An 18,092-nucleotide genomic window follows, 5' to 3' on the forward strand; every position below is an offset into this window, starting at 1 on the left:
CCACTTTATAATAGAAAGCAAAATGCATTTAAACTAATCACATATTCTTTTTTCTCACATACTGGCTACAGAGCCCTTTCTCTGGTTTATGACTATGTAAATCATTGCATTTCTACATTATTTTTCCCTGACTAAATAAATTATTGCTGTAAAAGAAAAAAACTGGAGGTTTGAAAGAAGAGTCGGGGGTACTGCATGAGCTTCCCACCTCCTGAGTCATTCTGCTGTCTCTCCCAGTATGTATCATCTAAAAAGATGATGAAAGGAATATTTTTTCCTTTCTCATGCAATATGGAATTAAGTTTTTACAATAAAAAAATCATTCTTATATCTATAAAATGATTCACAAAACACATGTGTTGCATATGACATTTGCAGCAGTGCAAAACCATGTTTAGTCACAGAGAAGTCCTCCATTCTGTCTTCCATCAGGGAGAGGCTGTTTTGGGAGATGAGGGAGGGGAAAATCCTGTAAATCTCCTATACCTCACAGAAACAAAATGATGAATTTAGGAAGTAAAGAAAGCCTCTGACTGAATATGGTATAAAGAAGCAACAGCACATTTCTGCATTAAAACTGGGTAATACCAGAGATCTAATTGTATGCTTTAAATTACAGTCCAATTTGTATTCTGGATACAGCACCAATATAGCCTCCAGCAGAAAAAGAGAACACTTGTGGATGACCACCTCAAAACAACAGCAACAAATTACCACTATTAGGATGAAAAATACAAACTCAATTGTAATTATAAACACACAATCTTAAAAATACATAGGACCAGAGAACTCCCAAGAGCAACAACATTTTTTATTATTGTGCTAAGACCTAATTAAATACTATGAAAAATCCATGCAGTGGCAAAGATGGCTATTACTGCCTCTCCTCTTGTTCTATTAATATTAATTGAAAGCTAGGTGTGGCACCACAGGAGAAGAATCTTGGTACAAAATAACTGGAATCTATTGACTAAGCATTTTAATTAAATATTGTATTGTCTTACCTGATCAAAAGAGAATTACAAATCATGGTATAAGAAATATCCATACACTTGTAGATGATGAGGCTCCTTCTACTGCAGGTTCAGGTTCCTGGGAAAAGAAGCTTGTAACTCTTAATTTCACTGAAATGAAAAAGGGAAGAAGTAAAGAAAGAACCTCGCCATGAAAGCAACAAAGGAATCTCTGCAGTATTCTGTAGTCACTTCGCCTGCTTCCTGTTCTAGAGATTCACTCTTTGAATCCCAGCATCGATCAGAAAATTGGTTGTGGGGAATAAAAGAGGAAGGGGAGGGAAAGGCTGAGGGGGAGGCAGGCGGCGGCACGCTGCGTGCGAGCGCCACCTGCCGGCGCCGACGGGAGCTCGGCCGGGTTCTTGCGCCGTCAAAACTGTATTTCTGTTTTATAGTCGTATATTAGCCCTTGATTACACAGCTTTTAAATGAAGTAAGTAGGTTAGGACTAACGAATGCTTATATATTCTTAAAAATTGGTTTGAGATTTAAACTGCAAAACTTTTTTTTGAAATAATGAAGTAGGTATTTGGATACATCTGTACACAAATAATTGCAGAAAACTAAAGGTTCTGCCAGATGTCTTTGTTTCACTATGTACTAATGCCATTATGTTTAAAAATGAAGAAGTAATTCTTTATTCAGAAACACCACTACAAGTGGTTGAGAATAAGAGCACCTACTTTTTTTCTGTTTGATTATTGATTCTGCAAAATATAAATTACATTTATATCTTTATAAAAAGCCAGAGGGAAAAAACCCCGTAAGATGAAAGGAATTGTTGCTTGGATTTAACAAGGACTGTTACATTGTTGCTCAAGAAAAATTTCGTTGTGGTGATCTGTTTTGCTTATTTTCATCCCAGGCTGTCCTGAATTTTATAGCATCCTGAAATGGCTCTTTCATACTCTGGAAGCTATTAGTTGCAAAAGACTAATATACAAGTTGTCTGCCTCACCTCAGTTGTCTCTAGCCATGATCCACCTGACAGCAGTTTTGGATTTACTGTTACTAAAGCATGCCTTATACTGGAGAGCTATATAGCTGAGTGTATCTACTTTTCTCTCTCTATTTCCTTAAAAGCTTTCTATCTCTTAAACCTGCTTTGTCACGTCAAACAGCTAGCACACACCTGCATGCAGGGCTGGCTCAACAATTCTCAGCTCTGGAGGAAAATTTCATTGCACCAAAACATGGGGATTGGGAGAGGAAAAAGTGCAAAAGTTAACTAGGAATGCATCTAGATGAAACACATGGATTTTTTTAATTGGGATCCACGATCTAACTCATCAAAATGATCACTAATGTCAAGACAGGGAAGTTGCTGGGGAGACTCCCTTTCAGTAGCATCTCATATTTGTATCAGCTTAAACCATTCTTCACGGTTATCACAAATCCATGGAGTGACACTTCTTCAGGAAAAAGATCAATTTGTGTGCTTGACCAATCCCTACAATGGGATCTTAGACCATGAAAGAACTCCAAAGTCCGAAAATAGTTCAAGTAATGATAATAGGTCAAAATACCTCATGTGTGAGCATAGACTGAGTATTTTAGAAATCCTATTGTCACAAAAAAATACGCTCTCATTTGACCTTGTTTTAAGGAAATTTTCCCCTATCCCCTGTAATACTAATTTATATAAAAAGTAGTAGTTATACCTTGAAAAAGGATTTCACTGAAAAATACAGACGATTTTTACTCACCCCTATAGCAGCGCCTGAACGGCGGGGGTGGTGGGGGTGGGAGGGGGGTGGGGTCGGGCGCTGTCCGCGGTGCTGAAGCGCACTCTGCCATCCCAGGGGACCTGGCACTCGAAATGCCCGGAGTCTAAAGGTCTAAAGGTCATGTGACTTTAAATGCTTGTGAATATACTTTGGCAACTTTGTATAAACATGGAAATGTACCATGAAAGGATTTAGGCCTACTATAAACCTATATTGGTGAAGGTGATATTCTAAAGCTTACTTTAATGAAGTCACCCCTTGAATGTACTTTTCACAAAACAGTTATTTCATTGGCATATGTAACATTAAAACTTCGAATATTAATTTAAACTACTTCACAAACCAAACAAAAAATTCTATGCTATCTAAAAAACCCAAAGATCATTTGAATTAATAATATCTGCGATATTAAAAGTGAGATAAAAGTATTATAAGAGATTTTGAGGCTGTATGAATCTGTATTACTTATAATAATACTAATATATAATACTTAGCTGTAGAGCAGCCATTCAGTTAAAGGAGTACTGGGAAGAAATATGCATTTCAGCTCCATTATAAACACTGTTTTCTCTCTCCCAAACTCAAAGAAACTGTTATTCTTTTTTATATTCTGTAATCTTAATCCTTCTACAGCCTATCACTCTTTCAATTTTTTAATCTGTAGGTATATGACAATGACATCTTAATAGTAAAGCTCATTGGCAAAGATAGATTTGCTTTTCTGTATCTCTGTGAAGAGTACAATGAAAATGAAATATGATAATATCTCATATATACCACAATAAAATGCCACAATAAGTGAAAGACAATAAAAAATTAACTGCTGAAATTCACAGGAATTTTCTAAGTTTACATTTTCCTATAAAGACTGCATTTGTCAGTGGCACAAACTTGCCCAGTTACAAGTACATGAGAAAATAAAGAGGTTTTTCTGTGAAAAATTCAGAACACTGTAAGAATCAACAAAACTCAGTGAATCTGTCAGAGGTGGTTCTGCATCTACTAAAGCTCTCCAACAACACCTACAAACATCGTTTATTTATGGGTTAAGTAATCATTGTAATAGTAATTGTATAGGCATAAAAATATCCCTTGAATAAATCTCATTTTCTGATTTTCTGATTTTTTTATTTAAATATCTTAAAAACTAGGATAGCTAGAGGAGTCTTTCTGCTTATTCAACCAGGCTGATAGAGCTCCTTTCTACCACAAATTTCTCTTTTCCTCTCAGAGCATGGCTAACAGTCATCTGTATAAAAAATAACCATTCTATTAAATCATGCAAAAACATTTACCCGGAAGAGATGGAGCAAAAGGTCAACCTTCAGTTTCCACAGTGCATGGGATGTTAAGCCTAAGGAGTAATGCCAATAGCTATTCTGGCCAACAGACACTTATCTACGCTTGTCTTTTACATGCCTCAAAGAAATAGCTGTTTCACATATTTAGAACCCTTACTTTTCCTTGTCTTTTTATCCATAAATCTCTCAACTTTTAAACTCTAGACCTGAATCTGTAAATTGCTAAGGCAAAAGACAGGTCTGCAGAGTGAGCAGGTTCATGGTTCCTTGAAGTGTCATCTTATTAAAAGACATAAATGAATCTCAATCAAAACTTATCAGTCTTTGTTTAGTTCTCATGAAATCAGAAAACCTATCATTCTTGCCTTTAACGTCTGAGAGTCAACTTGGCAAATTACTCATTGAAGTGAAACTGAACTTTAAGATGATTCTAAATATGAAGCATATTTTTTGACCTGTTCCAGAGTTACTTTAACAGAAATTACCCTGGTGACTACTAAAAATTGGCAATCTTTTAATTTTATTACATTTCTTTCATATCTGACGTCTTTGCATCTGAGGTGTATTACTGCAGGCTGCCAGTTTTTTATGTCTGCCAAAGAGGAAAGAGAGCTTTGGAATTTAAAAGATTTCTGAACATTTTTCTACGTGATGAAAACTATTTGGCAATCTTGATAATTACTTTTGAAAAATAGAATATGTTAAATCACATTCGTGTTTTCAAATTGTAAAGCCAGTCATTTCTTGGCTGCCTAGGGCTAATACTGAAGTCACTTTTAATGGCCAATGGTGAAGACAGATTTGAAAAGGAATGTGTACAACAGTTTTTGAAAGTACATATCACTTCCATTTGCTCTTTGAGACATTAGTATGCCCATAGTCAGAACCATTAAGGCATTCACTTGTGCTAACTTCATGATTCAATGCACCAAAGAGTTTACATGTTCTGTATCTTTATCATTCGTGGCTGAAAGTAGATGAAAGTAGAGTTATTTTCCTTTAAAATACTAGAGTCAACTGTTTGAAATTTTGTATCATTTCTCTCAGCATAGTATATTTTCATGGTTTAATTATAATGGTACTATTTTTAGTGTGGATAACTGCTAGGCTTACTGTGAGATGCAGAGAAACCGTCTAATGCAAAATCAGCTTGGCAAGTGTATGTTATTAAACAGAGCAATTCTTCTAGACATTCCAGCTTTTAAAGACTGGCAAATAAATAAATCATAACTTGAGGTTTGCTTAACAAAACCTCCCCTCTCTCCAAGTGATGATTACCTTTCATCTGACCAATTAAACCACATGACTCAGTAGCAATAAATGGAATGAAAACATATGAATGCAATCTTTCTGTTTATAGGTGTCCTGGGAGAACATTATTACATTTTGTTACTAGCTCTGCGAGCACTACTGCACTTGTTGCAGAGGTATCATTTAATTCATTTGTCCATCTCTTAAAATCTGTCTATCTGAAATTGTATTTGTTCACTCTGAAATTGCTTGCTTGCATTTCATCTTTCTTTATTGGTCTTGTCATACATATATAGTAGATTCTTTTGAACATGCTCTGTGTCCTGTGAAAATATATATATATATAGTGCCTAAACCAGCAACTTCCTAGGCCTGTCTGGCCTCTTTGGGCATTACAAGGAATATTAAAATACTTCTTCAGTCTTGCTCTCTACAGCATGGCTGGCTAACAAAATTAGTTTATCCTATAGCCCCTTCTGAAGTCAGGAATTATTATCTCCATTCCATAGGTGAGGAACTGAGATACAAACATACGTTATGTTCTGGAAGTTACACAAGAAGCTTCCAGGCCTTAGATACTGAAACCTTATTATCTGGGTCAGCACCTGCTCCCTATTCTAACTCTTATTACTCACATAAATATTTAGTGGTTTTCAGAATCCTCCTGAGCCTGTATATCTGTAAATTCTTAAGTTATGTGTCATACAAAAAAGTATTTCCTATTGAATTAGTTGCCTTCTACAACTCTCCTTTGTTGTGTTGAAACATACAAAAGAAGTGTTATCAAGCAAGATTAACAAGATTAGAAGGAATGTTGCTTCTAGCACTTAGAAATTCCTAAACTACTTATTGTGGTGGCAACAGATGCAGTGCTACGTGCTAGAGGATAGAAACATCTAGCATGTACATGGTGGGAAAGCTACATTTTCCCAGTTAACCTACAGAACTTTTCACCCGCTCTCTCACTAAGTAATTAACAATGCCAAGTGAAGTTGGCTGTGAAGCTCCTGCAACCGAGTATCACGCTAGCTAGACCCACCTCTAGACTGAGGATTACTGGCATAAGAAAAAATCTTTTTACTGACCAGTTATTTTATTATTGTCTGCTGCTAATTGTCTTGAACTTAGAAACCTGTGGCACTGGCTACTGTTAAACCACTAGACTAAACAGATATCAGTCTCATATGATGATCTTATTTACTCAAAACATAGATACAAAAGAATCCTACTCTATATACTTAAAGCGTGTGTGTATATGTATATACTGTATATATAATGTGAATATTTTAAGACATCTCTTAGCTTTGATTGTTGTGTACAATTAGTTCAGCTCACAATAATTTTATAATTTTGATTGTAGTTCATCTGAATGACAGGAAAGTTGTAACTGGAGATTAATGTTTTGGAAGCACTTAGGCACATGTGGAAGGTGGTCAGAGTGGTTTATGCTTGGAGACTTATTTTTAATTCTTATTACTAAAATGGTGGAATTATTTGGTATGGCCTTCATATCGTTTTTCTGCAACAATAGAAAAGGTCTAACTATTAGTAGTTACATTAATGTTAGAACTATTCTGTTGTTATTGAAAGCTATAACTGTTAAAGTACAGATTGCTAATCACATATCTTTATTATGATATTATTATGAATACCTTAAAGCAGATAATTGTTCAGATAGTATGCTTTATGGCCTGTTAAACTACTTGAGCAGTCAAAGACTTAAGATACTATGAAGTCCTTATACTTCTAAGTGATCCTATACAAACAGAACATTATGTTTTCACTGATCCTACAGAGAGGACTGGAGTTGAGGCATAGCCTCAGGCTCCTCTTTATTTCAAGAAGTTCTGCAGTTCTGTGCTATAGCATTTGACTGCTTGCCACTTTTTGTATTTTCTTTCCCAGTTTTGAAATTCCACATGTGCAACCTACATGTTTTTGAATAAAAAGACAGACACTGCAGAAACTCCTTTGCCAGCCTACCACAGATCTTCCTTAAATGTTAGACCGGATTCTTCCACTGCAGTTGAGTGTATTGCCTTCCCTAAAATTTGCTTACCACCCCATGCGGCAGGCAGATTATTAGCTGGAAAGCCACTATATCAGGTCCATGGCTTGTAAATATGCATTATTAACTCTGGTACAAAAGCAGGGTTTTTCTTATTTTGCACTCTAGAGACAAAAGGAGAAAGAAAAAGAGAGAAACCAAAGGTGGAAAAATAGGTTTATACACTTGTGTCAGCCAGTCTTGAACTTGAATTAAAATCATATCCACCACACTTAGCTAAATACTGCTGTTGAGGTCACTTTCAAAGGCTAATACAGGTAAGTAGTTGAAGGAATAGTTATAACAACATGTCTTATATTTTGATGCCTTTAACTATGTTAATATTCACAGAAGTGCCTGAGAATTATTCAAGATAACTATTGCCTGAAAATAATGCTATTAGTCAAACAAAATATTTGATGTTAAAACAAGCTGATGTCTGTGTTGCTGAGTAGTTACATGCAGGCTATGTACAGGACTTGCCCTTATATGAGACCTCATACAGGAGCAGTATCCAGTCATGTTTAGCACTTCAAAATTATTTTTCTCTTTCCAACTAAGATACCTCAACATTTCTGTTTCAGCTGTTTAGTTAAAAGTTACTGAATAGCTTTGCATTTATTCACTCATGACTGAAAGCATAACTGCACCTGGGGCAGGATTCCCAGACAAACAGATTCTTTAGAAATGTCAGGGCTTTTCAAGTTATATTGTTAAATGTAACTTCTGAAATAAACTTCCAGTGATGATTCTTTAAAAGTTGTACTAATATTTTAAATTGAAACCAGTGCCAGGCTGGCATTGTTATAAATGACATTTGTCAAAATAGTCTATTTGTTGTTGTCTTTTGAATGACCACTTCTGATTTTCACATCTGGCAGTTAACTATTCGGTGGGGTGTAGTGAGGCAGAAGAAAGGAGGGAGAGAGCTTTTGTATACGTCGTATGTATATATTTGGTATACACATATTGCATATATACATGTACTTGCATAGCATGCATTGCATATATACATTTTATATAGATTTGTGGTGAAAGATGATTTTTTAAAATTAAATTTTCATGTTAAGAAATTTAAGAGTGTGTGTGGGGAAGTTGTTCCATATAAATGGTTTGGTGTATTTATAGTATAAATGTGTATTTATGCATATTGCATAATTATTTGTTTCAGCCCTGTTGTTTCACTGGTAGATCAAAAAAGGGCAAAGGAATTCTTAAGAACTCGATTCAAACTCTGTTTCATTAAATCAAAGACTCTGACTGGTTTCAATGAACTATACAGGCAATCCTGTACATTGATTAAAAAAGAATATGAGCCATATATGAGCCATATTAATAAATGAATATTTGCCATGGCTTTGTTTGGCATGATCATTTCTACAAATAAAACTTTACTTTTCTGGCTCTTTTTTTTTTTTTTTTTTTTTTTTTTAGTGTGAGGGTTGATAATTGAACTGTTTAAATCAGTGACGCAACATTGCTCAAATATCAGACCTACGCCTATGAGAAGGCTATCTTGGTATAGACTAATACATTATGTATAGTCATTCTGCCAACTGGTATATTACAGAAGAACGCAATTGATATAAGGACACCACCACAGAAAAGCAGGACTAGGGGTTCTGTAGTAATACGATGTTATCCTAACCATCTTTTGGAATGTTAGCACACAACAATTAGTTATTCTAAGACAACCCTGTCATAAAAGTTGTCAGAGAATCAAATCTCTGAACCAACTCAGGTTTAAAACATGTTTTTACACACTTTTTTCTGCTGGAATTATACTGCTGGCATTAAGGACTGTTTCCTATGTTTTAATGAGGTTGAAATCTTTGTTCTGTAGGTTAGAATTTCTTATTTTTCCAGCAGAAACAGATTCAACATGTATAACACATCTTAACTATGATGTTACTAGATGATAATTATATTTTAATCATGGCATAAAGACTTTCTAAAGAAAACATGCAAAGACAACTAAGAAAAATTTTTATCATTAAAAATAATAAATAGAAGAAATGCAGCATGTAAGCAAGTGAAAGTTCTATCCAAGGACTGGCTTGATTTTCAAAACACAGCACAGTTTCAAAACAATGTTCCCAAGCAGTTTAAAATCCAGACATCATCTTCCGTTCATCAACCTATGAAAGCAAAACCAATGCTTTAGAGAAAAATGAACATTTTTATTAAAAACATATTCCTTACTTCTAGAAGTTTGAAAATGTAAATAATAAAATCAAAGGGAGACCAAATATTTGTATTTTTTTCATATAAAACTGGGGTATATGTTCACACCCTCAAAGTCTCTTTGAAATAAAAGGGGGGATTTGTTTGAACAGATTGATCAGGAGCATCACAATGTGCCCCAGTCAAACAAGGGAAGTAATGCAGCTGCAACTGCAAGCTGGGGGCACATCTCTCTCACTTAATATACAGAGATTATTCTGTACATACAGAATACATACAACCTCTGAAAATGTATTTCTGTTTGCTGTTATTAGCCAAATTCAGGAATTTGGTGTTTGTATCTGTCGATCATGCAGCAAGCTTAATTGAAATGGACTACTCAACATAAATGCTTAAGGATTCTGGTTTATGTATGCTAATTTAAATAGGGGTATCTGTATGATATTAGAGATAAGGGACACCAGTTGTAGGCAGTTGTCACCACTACTGCTGCTTTGTGTAGTTGTGATACGGTAGCAGCCATCAGGCTGGATACATGCTGGCTGCCCTGGAATCCTTGCTTCCAAAAGTATGTGACCAGTGGGACAGAGAAGGGGCTATCTGTAGCCACTGCTGAAAAGGTACGCAAAGGAAATACAGGGGCTGCCAGAGAGCAAAATATTGTCTCATATACTCTTTTTTTCTTGTTTTGTGGAATAACATTTGTTCATTAAATCCCACATGACTGAATAAAGCTGGTAGCTTGATTTTAAATTAGTTGGGAACTCCAGTGGTCTCTGACCCAGGGCTATGAGTTATTATATTGAACACACTTGCAGACATTGCTTAACGGTTCTACATCTTGCTTTCCACTGACACAATACTCCTCAAACTGACATGCAGGACAACGGAATATGTTGCCTGAAGCACATTGTTCACTCAATACTGTTGCCCATGGACCAGGCAATGATGGAGCCACTGCTCTAATAATTCTTCCCAGGATGGCCAGAGGAACCCTAGGTAATCAGATGGAAATCTGCACATGCCCAGGAATCCTGTCTAAGGGAAAGACTTTGAGCTATGCTTTTTACATAAGCATAGTACATTTTATGCACAATAAAGAAATTACCATGATGCCAAAAATGCATGGTAGTATTTAATGAATAAGAGTATCAAGACAATCAGCAAGTTCATCATACATGAGTTAGCAGTGCAGTCAGTGTGTGTGCTTTCTTATTTACAGTTCTGTCTCCCTGTGGATTTTTAAAGGAAACAGCACATTTAAAACTAAGTGCTCTGCTGAATGTATACAGACAACTGTTTTTAAATTTAATTATTTTAAGAAAAAAGTCTTTAATAGGGTTATTCAATAGTCACTGTGGTTTTATTGGTCTGTTCCGCTTCTTGCCTGGAAGAACTTACTACACAGGAGCTGTTTCAAGTGTAATGCAGAATAAACTGGGATAAAGATGCCTCCTAAGCTGACGCTTTGTACGTGTTCATTATCTTTACCAGTAGGTGGAGCTGCCACGTTAGGTGCTGCGTTTTTTTCACTTCTCCCCCTCCATTCCCCCACCCTTCACCCCCTCCTTCTCCTAATAAGCTGTTTTCTGATATATGTTGGGTACCATCGAGTGAGACTGAGAACAGGAAGCGGAGGTAGAATCAGAGAGGATTCTGGAAAGGTCTCTGTGTTTTCTTTTCCACAGAGAATACAGAAATGATAATTAATTAGTAAAGCTTTGTGGATGGAAACCTGGACTATTTCAGGAGGAGACATATATTATCATATTATTCTTGGATGCTGGGCTTTGCAGTGATTTATCATTCTCTTTCAATCAGGTAAGATGGCAAAACATTTAATTGTACCCATAATAAATCTTAGCAATATAATCTTTTCCACATTTTGGAATCAGATTGTACCCTCTGGTTTGCTGTTAAGGTAGAGCCAAAGATGGAATAGGGAATTCAAAGCCATTTTGTACTGACTGATTGTGATGATGGTGTGATTTTTTTTTTTTTCATTTTAACCTCGTTAAATCTGATATCTGGCCTCTTACTCTTAATGTGATGTTGTGATGCAGTAGTCTTGCAAAATCAGATCAATTCATAATCAAGGTATACTAAATTAATTCCTAGCATTTTGTAGAAGTGACCTTGTTTCCTAAGAAGAAAAATCTGGTGATATTTAGGCTCAGGAGCAGCAGGTCTCATAAGATTCTGAGCATCTCAGATTCTGATAATCCAGGAATAAAATCTGTGTGGTTTGTAACAGCTATTTTCAATATATATATGGTATTTGAAGAAATTCCCTTATTAGCTAGATTTTGAAAAGATATATAAGAAAATATTTTCTTTCTGTGCCATTTTTTGCATGGTTGGTTGTCTGTGTGTATGAGAGAACAGGCTGACCAACTGTTAATTAACCAAAGGTCCACACTGATGATAGTTCACATTTTGCCTGTAATATTACTGTCTAGTTTAATACGTGCTTCTTAATATGACTGTTGAAAGAAATCAGCACAAGGATTATTATATTTCTTCATATTATTGTCCGTTGATATATTGTCTCATTCATTGTTATCAGTAATAATTAAATCTGTCATTTATTAAAGGTAAAAGGAAAATATTGAAGATCACTTTGACATGTGAATTCTTTTACCAGTTGTGGTTCTGCAGACACATATTCACATTAAAACTATGTATGTTACCATAGCGTTATTTTGGAAATTATTTCCAAGAGAAAACGGCGGGGGAGGGGAGGGGGGAGCCAAAAAAGCCCAACTATACAACAGAATAAAGAGCCTACTGTTTGCAAAACACCATCTCAATACATACCAAAAAACAGAAAGCAGGATTTGGTCTCAGGTGGCACTCAGAGCAGCAACTGAGGCCTGTACCTAAAGTAGTGATGTTTTTAAGTATAAAAGTTTTTAATTTGTGTTTTTTATGGTGCCAAATCATTGTGCCTGTGGTGTCCTTGTGTAACTTCAAATTAAATAATTTATAATAGTGATGATGTTTGTTTTAAAAACATACCATGTTTTTGATTTCATAAGTGATTTGTCAAGAAAACAGTTTCAGAGGACTTTTTAATAGTTTAATATTTAATCTTTGCTTCTTGCACATCTCCATTTTGGGTGGAAAGATTGTTAAAGACTGGAATGCGACCTGCTGCAGTAATTTGAAGCTTCATAGCACGTCTTAAACAGATGTGTTGTTTATTAGGACTTGATATTTATAGAAATTACACTTGTGTTGTTAGGTTATGATTTTTCTCTCTAATGAGCAGAAATTAGAAGCCTGTACTGATTTTCTTAGCAGTGCCAATTAAACTCAGTCTTGTAAAGTTCTGTTTAGATAATACTAGATGCTAGCAGAGGTAGAGACTTTCATGTTTTCAATGGAGAACATGAAACAATTCCTCTGTGCCCTCTCAGATTCTGTCAGTGGTAGTCTGGTCATTTTCCTTTATTTTCAGGTAACCTGGAGTGGGGAAGGATCAAGGAAAAGAGAAAGTATAGAAAACATGGGGTTTTTAATCAATATGCTGAATGACAAATTTTGTGTTTTCATCTCTTTTTCTTCATCAGATATCATTAAATGAGTTAACTTGTACCTTAAGAAGATCAGGCACAGAGATAAGTTTATTTCGCCTTATTATTCGCCTTACTCTTAAGAAGAGTAAGGATTTTAGAAGCAAAAAGGATGGTGGGATGTGAGATGGAACTTTCTGACTGATGGTATCCATTTCCTTCTGCTGCTCACATTCTCAGCCCTATATAATTTGTTATATGTATGCTATGTATTAATTACAGTGCTGGAATCCCACAACTTTTGATGGATCACAGAATAGCAGATGCTAAGAGAGTTCTTTTTATAAGGCAAGAAAGCTGTTATCTTGTTCTCTAAAGTGCAGATCCTGGCCCTTCTTATCCGTATTCTGTTCTTGCCATAAGGTGACAAATGAAAAAATTGCTTGAACCCTGCTTGAGTTAAACCTAAGGTGAAAAAAATGCAAATGTCTGATATTTGGTACCTGATTTGTTAAGATGATCTGTTTGTTGAACTCTGAAAATGACTATTGAAAGTAAGTTTCAGGAAGTTACATATACTCTGTTCTTTATCAGGAAATTCTAGTTAGAAGTTAGAAACTTAACTTTCAAAGGTCTAATTAGGTTATTTGCCACTCAGTGTAACTCTTCCGTATTTTATTAGCTTCTAGCTGTTAATCAGTAATATGTACTGTTGCTATTTGTAGGGAATATTGCTTTTTAATCCTCAAATAAATAAAAGGTTTAAAATATCATCATAAAATTGATGCTCACTAGTTCAGACTGCTTACAGAACAAATATACACATTGAGCTGTGGCTTCAGTGAGTCCATCAAACCAAGTGTCAACCACCATAAAATCCATCTATAGGAAACTGCGTCCTCTTCATTGGAAAGCTGCTGTTACTTATTACAGCTACTACTTCTGATTAAAAGCGCTGAAGCGCATTGCCAATGGCATCTCTCTCTGAGTTTGCTATTGATTGCCCTCCCATAGGACCTTGATATTGCAGCTGGTATCTTGCAACCAGTTCATCTGCTTTCATCAAAATCTTCTTTATGAACAACTGGAAACCTTAGTATATTACTGTGATAGTGTTATTGCTTGATTTTCCTTGTCTTATGATGAGGTAAAGCTCAGGGACTAGGGATAAGAGCAGCTCAGGCAGGGACTGTATTACTTCAAAATATAAATATAGAGTAGGAGCACCATATGCTCTTGAGTAACCATAACTTGTGTGTACTACCACTGTAATCCTAAACAGAAGTAAGCCAGTTAAATTCTAGGTCACAAAACTATTTGGTCTCTCTTTTCTTCATTATCCATCCTCAAATGATTTAATTCCATTAGAAAAAAAATCCTGAAACAGAAGTACCAGCCAACCCACCCCAACACTGTCATTTCAAATTGTTAAACTTTAAAGTGGTTGCCAGTCTTGGTAAGGTCTTGCTACAAAAAATTACTGTTCACTTACTCTACCAACAAAGACAGATAATGGAATGTGTTTTACAGTAAAAAATGCAACTAAAAAGTTAAAATTTAATTGAAGAGCTTAAGGTTTTATGAAGCTCTTTCACATGTACAAAACTTAAGGAACAGGTTATGCTCAGATTAATTATTTGTCTGGTTATTCATTCTTTATTGTTATTGATCTCTTCTTACTGAGTAGTTTTACTTAGGCAAGTATAATCATAGAGCTGTCATGTGCGCAGGTCCTGTTTTCAATCTGGAATTGTTTATCTTGCTACTTCTGTGGATTCCTAACTTGATCTGTCAACTTGCTGGATGTTCAACATGTGTTGAAGTCATTATATATGTATAGATCAGATGAACAGCACATACAGCTGACTCCCTATACCTGCACTGCATCAAGCACATCCTCATATTTCTTTGCAGGATTTCTTGAATGAAAGTATGAGGGACACTAGTAGATTTGGAAGGATATCACAGATGACAGTATGGAAAATGGCTGAGAAGAGTATCAGTACTATTGGCTCTGTGATCCCCTTTATATATCCCAGTATAACCACTTAACAGGAAGATCTTGAGATAGATACATAGCAGGCATTTTCCATTTATGGATGATTTATGCTTGTTAGACATTGCTTATTTAAGATTAGGCCCTCCTTTCTGAAACGAGAGGGGAGCAGTGTTTCTGGTCTTTTAGGGTAATTTATTTTAAGAACAATGTAAAGTGAGAAACTTCTTTTATGTGTGTGTGAAATTTGGGGCTAGCACAAATTGTTGCATGCTCTGCTTAACTATAAAATAGGATTATATATGATTATATATGTTTCTAAGAAATTACAAGAACTTCTAAGAAATTTGTATTCAAAACCACTACGGCAATGCAGATTGTGAATTAAAATAAGCAAGGAATAAAGGGAAATTAATTGTTCACAGGAGAAATAGTTACTCTTATATATGGCACCGTAGCACTATGTGGCCTGGCTACTGTAGTCATTGAGAAAAAACCTGCCATCTTTTCTCATCAATTATGTCTTTTCACTGTCTGGTAGTCCTGGGATAGGAGTAGAAATTTTCTGAGCCTATATAGCCTGAATATGGGCCCTTTTGTGTCAAATTCTTGCCTACATTGCTTCGAGTATCCTGAAAAGTCTGCCCTTTCTTACTCGTTATTGTACTGTCTTTTAATATTTGGACACACTGAGGAATTTCAAATTTATGTTGAATAAAAATACATTCTCAGAAAGCGAAAGTCCTTGCTTTGGTTTTAAATATGTCCAAATAAGAAGTTTTCAGATGTGAAAGTGAATGCATTTTCTTTGCAAACATCTCTCACTGCCTTCTCAAAAGACAGGCACAGAGTACAACTGTGTTAACTGTACCAAGACTTTGATACAAGAATATTTTTATCTTTCTATTCATATTTGAAATATATGTGTGGCAATCTTGGAAACCTGAAGGTGAATTCACCTGTGTCCCACCTAAAACACAGGAATTTTTTTCTCAGATGTAGTTAACATGATACCAACTCAATCTCCTTGAGCACTGAAATTTCTCTACAGTTACTACTGTTAAAAGCATTTACTTTTGAATGTATATCTAATTGCGCTGTGGTTAAGTAATAAGGATCAAGCTGGTGGACTACAAAATCAGGGTATTAAGTTATAGGAATGAAGAAGCCCTATGCATTTTAGAAAAGTTAGCCTAACTCCACAGTGACAGTCAAAAGAAGACATTTTTCACCATGGATAATTGGTTCTTATTTGAACAGATATTTGATTGTGTTTTCTTAAAAAGCACTCTTTAGAGGGAAAGAATACCCTAAACCTAAACTGTATCCAAAACCTCAAGTTTCCTGTGATAGCTTTTATGTTACACAGAGAAAGAACACTTTGAAATGATGAGTGAAGGCATACACCTAACTTGCACTCTTGCACCCTATCAAGGAGCAAAGCAAATTGCACTTATCGCCAACAGCTTTGAATCTTTTTTAAAAATTCTCATTAATTTTATTTTAACTTAAAGCCCAAACAGCTGTAAAACTTGTGTATGGTAGATGAAAGAAAAAGTGCTAGGGTTTACATTAAGAAAGGCAATTGTTATTTTAGGTCTTGAGTGGAAAAAACTTGATGACAGAAATAAGTAGTTAATCTCAAAAGGGCCAAAAAGTCCAAGGTCAGATTTAACTGAAAGAGGGCAATCCTTCGTTCATATGAAATGTCTGTCACTAATATTTAAGGCCAAAATGTTCATGTGAAGAAATCTGTCTTGAGACAGAAATTCTGACCAAAAGCAATATAACAAAAAAATTCAACCTGTGTTAGGAAGCAATTTCTTCCTACTGAGTGAAGATGTAACTGAGTATCAAGAGTCTTCCTGAAAGGTTTTTACAAACACCAGTTTAAGTTACTTGCCGTATATTTCCTACATATCAACTCACTTTAGTATGTGTTACAATAGGAAGAATACTAGCATTCTAGTAGCTGCTGTAACGCTAGCTATTATTCTGTAGTGTATATTACTTAAAGCTGTAGGCCTCTAATCAGTACAATATTTCCTGAATGTACTGAAATTTCAGCATTACAAGAGACACCTTTTAAAGAAGTGGTAGAACTTGTAACTCACAGGCTTTGCCTCTTTGGATTTATTACATAGGGGTAGTGGCTAGGTCAAAGTCATACTTCCATAATCCATTTAGAAAATGTTCCAAACGTAGGGCTTGGTTAAGTTTTGTTAGGTACTTCCATGATGCCTGAATGAACTTAAAGAAATCCATGTACAGTTTTCATATGCTGTGTTAAACCACAGATATAAAGCACTCTATTTTCCTGTTGACTTTCTGTGCTTTTTCCTACTTGTGTAGTAATGATAACATTCAGCCAGGAATTGTGTGTAAGCCTCTCAAGCCAGAAGTTCCAATTTTTTCTCTTTCAGTTTCCTAGACAACTGTCAGAGTCTAAATATGATCCATTAATCTTGTGCTATACAAAATTTATTCTTTCATATTTTGTATTGATTAGTTTCTGGGGCTTAGCAAGGCTAGGAAAGTAAGTGTTCCAGCTGCATAGTTCTTCATGATTCAGTTAATTTTCTGAGTTTAGTTTTTTATATATTTTTAGGTTTATAAGCAATATTTTCTGTTGCAAATGCATTTTTGTAAGTTTCCCTAGAAAAATTTAGAAGAGTATTACTTTATAAACAGAGCTTTTGATTTTTTTTTTACAAAGCAAAATCAATACTGTGATCTATTTAGATATTGCTAACTGGTGTTTTATTGTGACTTCTTTAATACCTTCACAGTGGATAATGGTATGTTCTAGTGTTCCACTTATCAGCACATTTAAATTTTAATATGAGTACAAAAATTACTAGGAATTAGCTAAATCTAGATTATGGGGAACACTCAACAAATAATTCTGAATCTGGACAATTAATTTTGTGTGTAACTGTTTCTTGTCAATCTAAAACTGGGTTTTCATTTCTATAATCACTTAACACTTCACATGTCCATATGGTTGCCCACAATTTCCGTTCATTGTCTGACATTTGTCTCTAACATGTGATTTCAC

General features: G+C 35.2%; 1 protein-coding gene across 1 annotated transcript in view; it reads left to right on the top strand.

Annotated features, from left to right (window-relative positions):
* Window positions 1-9,476: 9,476 nt before the first annotated feature.
* Window positions 9,477-18,092, top strand: part of LOC308068440 (sodium channel protein type 2 subunit alpha) — an 86,150-nt gene continuing 77,534 nt past the window's right edge. The window contains exon 1 of the mRNA XM_080399070.1: window positions 9,477-11,344. The gene's annotated coding sequence lies outside the window, so the exon portion shown is untranslated. The remainder of the gene's footprint in view (window positions 11,345-18,092) is intronic.

Source organism: Falco punctatus (genome assembly GCF_963210335.1).
Source record: "Falco punctatus genome assembly, chromosome: 8".
NCBI lineage: Eukaryota > Metazoa > Chordata > Aves > Falconiformes > Falconidae > Falco > Falco punctatus.